Genomic DNA, 6,000 nt, shown 5'->3' on the forward strand with positions numbered 1-6,000 from the left:
TCTTCCTATGCTCAAGAACACAATCAAGAGACTTCCCTGCTCAAGCACAACTGCAAGAGACTTCTAACAAAACAAAATTACACAGAAAATTGTTTAAGGTTGAACACTTGATATACAATCAGAGGTGGTCACAATACAAATCAGATACAGACTCAATAACTTAAGAATTTCTAAGATGAAACTTTGAGACACAGAAATTCTAAGTGAATGCAGAACAATTTCAGCAGAGGTTTGACACTTGTAAAAATGTTGTGAGTCTTTCGTTCAGCATTACCAAATCTCTAAGTCTTCACTCCTTTATATAGATGTGTGAAAGAGACGTTATGAAATTGCCAGCACATCAAAGAGTCGTTGTTGAAGCTTGATCTTTCACCAATGATCTTTTGCCTGATTTGGTTGTTGTCCTATGAAGAACCAATTTGAAATCCATTCCTTATCCAAAGGAACATCTATGCAGGCGAAGCCGTATTCTGGAGCTGTTTTCTTGTCTTGTAGTGTGGACACAAAACAGAGTAGTGGAGAAGGTGGTTGTACAGTTCGTACACAGTACAATGTCAACGCTTTCGTCCAAAATTGCAAGCACATGCCTTCAAACACCTTTGAAATGACCGTTGTAGAATTCCACTGATCTTTTGTTGTCCTTTGATGAATTTCGATCCATGACACAGCTCTTGAATCCTTGAATTTCTCAAATTCAGTTGATCTTCAGCTTCTGGTGAAATGACTTCTGATGAGGCAGCTTCTGATGATGCAGCTTCTGATGATACAGCTTCTGATAACGCAGCTTCTGATGATGTGGCTTCTGGACCTCTTGTCTTCAGGAGCACTACTCTTCAGAAGCACTTTACTAACTTCAGGAGCGGCTTTACTTCAGGAGCGCTTTTTCTCTTCAGGAGCGAGTTGCCTTCAGGAGCACTAAGCTTCAATTTTGTTGATTCCTTTTGCTCTTTATTTGCTCATTCAGAACCAATAAATGATGTAACTCTTTAATTATGGTCATGTACACTTGAACAAATATTAGCTAGTCCAATTTACAATTTTTAATACCTTGTTATCATCAAAACTCTTTAAGGTTCATTGTTAAACACATTTTGTTCCAACACATTTTATTATTATCTTGTTTGAGATGTTAGTCATTTTAGTTGTGCGTGGAGATATTACAGTTACATTTTCTAACATACATGAAAAGAACATGTTCTAAAAAAATGTCTCTCGTGTTCCTTAAAAAAAAAATGTCTCTCGTGTGTTTGTATTGTCTGTCATAGTGAACAGTCATAACAAATATAATTCGAATCAAAGTTTAAAAGAAGAAATAAAATAAAGTTTTCAAAGTAACATTTTGAAAGTAACTTTTTTCCATAGACGGTAGTTTGTTCTTTGTTCTCTTTGTTTGTTTGTTTGATTAGCATTGTAAACAAAAAAATTGGCAAAGGTTGGTAATTACATAGAAGAAATTAGTCCTTAAGAGAGTTTATAAAAGTGACAATTATCACGTATATAGAGTTCGGATTACCCAATAAGTTATAGGTTATATATGTATCAAGTTATAGTTGTTAAAATGAGTCGGACCTGGTTTTAAAATTGCCGCTTTATTGTTAAAATATAGACATAATTGATTGAACTTTGTCATCAAATTATGTCTTTTTGTATAAATTTATCGACTTCTCTATAGATTTACAAAGAAAATTAGTTATTAACATGAAAATCAAAATATAGAGAGAAAATAAAAACATAATATAAATATGAGAAAGAAAATTGTCACAAATTAGTTGTATAAATATCATTTCTCTATTTTTATTGCATTTTCAATCCTTAGAAACTTCACTAAAATTGCGAAGAAGAAGAAACCTAGATGGTGAAGAGTTTCTAATCTCATCACTGAAAAATTGAATACAAACACCACCAATATGGATGATTTTTTTCACTTATTATTCAAAGGTAGTGTTAATTTGTGTCTTTAGGGCACATGTTAAGAAACTCAAAAGAAGAAATATTATCTAAAATTTTGTGCATTCAATTCATTAAAAAATTAAATAAAATACATGCATTCCAATAAACTATTTCTACTTTTGATTCATTAACTTATTCCTTAAAGACACAAGTTAGCATTTTCCATTGGAAAATGCTAAAAGCCACGACAAAAAATTTCGTTGAAATTGCACGAACCATTCTTCCTTGTAATTAATCTTGTTAGAGAGTATTTCTTTGGCATTTGGCACTTGATCTTATAATGAGTTAAGCTTAAAACATGAATTTGGAGCATCTTTATGTGTTCTGATTCTTTTTATCGGTGCAACATTGACAATGATGGTGATGGTGCTACCGACAACAACAATTTTAGATTATGAGTAATTTATAACTTATTATATTATATTTTATATATCTTAGTTGATCTTTTATTTTATAAAACCATAAGCCAACAAGGAAAATGTCACTAACTAAGCAAATTGTGTGTTTAGAGCACGTCGTGCAAGAGTCGTGCAACAAATCTCTCGTACCATATAGCAAGACTCTTTTCCATTATTCAATTAAATAAACAAGACTTCTACAATGTAACAAACCAATATTCAAATTATAGTTGGGAGAACATTCATATTTATGTTTTACAACTCCTCAAATATAATTACTTTCAATAAAGAGAACCTACGAAAAAGCAAAAGGAAAACATATCATTTCATTTATTTTCTACTCGGTATATGAATTTATTTGGTTTTCTTTATTTGTGTTTTTATCTCAAATTATTTTCTCTGCATCCAGACAAAATATACTCAAAGAATTGCAAACAAATTTGACAATCTCATACACACAGTCACACAGTATCACACTTAGCATGGACCAGATAAACAAGTTGTCTTTAATTTGGCTACTCAAAAGAATTTTCAGATTGAAGATTTTCAATTCAAATTATTTGACATGTAGGAGAAAATATCAGTTATGTGGGTGGTCAGGAAACTTTGATTAATTCATGTTTATTTTATGTGGTTCCATTTTACATATAGCTATGTACTTCTACTTCTAGTAGATTTTATATAGAATTTAGGGTTAAATATGATTTTGGTCCTTATAAATATGTCAACTTTTCGTTTTAGTCCCTTTAAAATTTTCCTTCAACGTTTAGTCCCTATAAAATTTTCAATCTTCATTTTTGGTCTCTCTTTTAAAGTAAACTCATATGTAGAATGCATATTTTTTAATAAAATTTTTCAGAAAAATTCAAAATATTATAAGAATCTCTCTCAAAAAAATTTAGAATTTTTTAACAAAACATGAATTTAATATAAATTTTTATATTTTTCATGGTTAAAAATTCATATTTAATTTGTGTTTTGTTAAAAAATTCTAATTCTTTATAGGATTTTTTTTAGAATATTTTACACATTTCTGCACAATTTCATTATAAAATACAAAAAGGGTAGTGTTAACTTGTGCCCTTAGGGCACATGTTAAGAACTCCAAAAGAAGAAATATTCTATAAAATTTTGTGCATTGAATTCATTAAAAAATTAAAGATTAAATGAAATGCACACATTCCAATACATTATTTCTATATTTGATTTCTTAACTTGTGTCTTAAGGGCACAAATTAACATTTCCCATACAAAAATTAAATTAAAAATAGGGATCAAAAGTAGTGATTGAAAATTTTATAAGGACTGAAAGTTGAAGGAAAATTTTAGAAGGGTTAAAACGAAAAGTTAACATATTTACATGAAACAAAAACATATTTAACCCTAGAATTTAATTGGAAGAAAGAAAGAAACAAAACAAACCACACATAAGGAAGAAAGAAACGAATTGAAGAGCACATTGTATTCTTCAACGTGGAGGTGACTTTTTAGCAGCCTTGGAAATTAGTTACTTCTATTATTGTGTCTTTTTGTACATCTAGAAGAAATATCTTGCAAACTCATCAATATGATGTGAGTTGTGGGCCTAATGGGACAGATTAAAAAAGACCTTCTTTATATATTCAATGTAGTAGACTCGACAGCATCTTCCAGAATCTAGATTATAGAATTAGGATTAGGAGTAGATACACTCTGAGCGAGAAGATAACCTTCTAGATAAAAAGGCATTCGGACAAAACGTACGTAAGATTATTTTTCTTTGGAAATGCTTTTTCTCTGGAATACCTTTAAAAAACATAAGAAAATGTTAACAAATGTTGTTAGGAATGTTTGTAAAAAATGTTCTCAGGTATTTTTAATGAGTTTAAAAAAAAAATATCTTAAGAATGGTGCATTTTATTTGAAACTTTAGAAATTGATTTATATTTTTTGGGTTAATTAAGTTTTTGGTCCCTATAAATATCTGCAGTTTTGTTTTTAGTCCCTATAAAAATAAATCACACTTTTTAGTCCCTCCAATTTTTTCGTTAGTGTTTTTAGTCCCTGTTAAATTAAAATTTGTTTAATTATGCTTAAAATTTTAAATTTTTTAATGATTTTTTTACATACTTGTTTAAAACATTATAAAACGTTCAGCCGCAATAAGTTAGCTCAAAATTTTATTTTTAGGTCCAAATTTTCGTTAGTTTTATCTTCAATTTTTGGTGTTTTAAAAAAATTATATTTAATTCATTACATGTTAAAAAAAATTTAATTTTTTATAAAAGAGATTATTATAACTGATAAATGTAAATTGCCATAAAAGGACCTTTTTTATTCATAATAATTTTTTTTGAGAGGTCATAAATATTTAAGATATTTAGTCATTTAAATTTATTATTCTACTCAATATATATTTTTGGTTAAAATTTTGTTTTTTTTATTTCATTCAGTTTGTATACTTTATGAATGAATAAAGTATAAAATTTTATTTTAGAGGCAAAGTAAAAAATAATCTATCAATAGGATTAAAAATGATAAAACAAAAAAGTATTAAAAGAATAGCAACAAAAAATAAAATACGTAATCTATTTTTTTTTTTACGGTAAAATACTAATCTATATATATATACCTATAAAATCATAGGTCACTTTTTTTTTGAGGAAAATAATGTCCCTATACATCAGCGTTGTTGCACTGAACGTGTTAAACAAAAAGCATAAGCCGTCCAGTAGCAATTTAAGTATAATAAATGATAAAGGGTAAATATGACTTTTAGTTAAAATAATAAGGGTAAAAATGGAACAAATAATGATAAGCTATAAGCTATAAGCTTAGACGCTAAGTTCGTGGTGAAAGAACATTACCAAACGGAGTTTTTTTTGTCAGACGAGCTTATAAGCTATCCACTATAAGCTATAAACTCGTTCAGTGGTCTTACCAAACAGACCCTTCAAATATCTAGAAGCTTGTCTTCTCTCTCATCTATGATTGCGTCTGTTTAAATAATTTTAAAAAATTATTGAATAAGCACCTCAATTTCGTTTTTGATCTAATTGTAAAATTTAATCAAGTCATAACTTTCAAACAATTATTTTCAATCAAGTGTGTAACTTTTATGTGCCTATCCGGCAAACTATCAAAGGGTCCGTTTGGTTCGAGAATTAAGAGGGGAGGGGAGGGATTTTAACGGAGGCGAGGGGAGAGATTTTAAAATTATTTTACTATTTTACTCTTAAACTTAATTAAATAAGGATAATAAAATAACGAAACAATAACGATGTAATCAATAACAATACAATGCAGACGATACAATAATTGATTACTAACAGGGTTGTTACAATTAGTAATAAAAGTTGTTCAAGGATAATATAATCTAATAATAATAAATGTTGTTATAAGGATAATATTGAGATTTTAAATTAATCTAAGGATAATTTTGGCAATGCAATAAAATTTGCTCCCCTCCTCTCCCCTCCCCTTCTAAAAATTGAACCAAACACTTCAAATTAAAAATATTCCCTCCCCTCCCCTCCAAAACTTTCGAACCAAAAATCCATCAGTACAAAAGAATTAAAACCTCGAACAGATTGAAGACAACAAATCTTACCATCAATCATAAAAACTAACACTTGCATTTTTCTCCACCCTATTTATGAACCATCAAAATTTT

The sequence above is a fragment of the Medicago sativa genome, chromosome 5 (genome assembly GCF_051527215.1).
Source record: "Medicago sativa cultivar Bolivia chromosome 5, Bolivia_mono, whole genome shotgun sequence".
Lineage (NCBI taxonomy): Eukaryota > Viridiplantae > Streptophyta > Magnoliopsida > Fabales > Fabaceae > Medicago > Medicago sativa.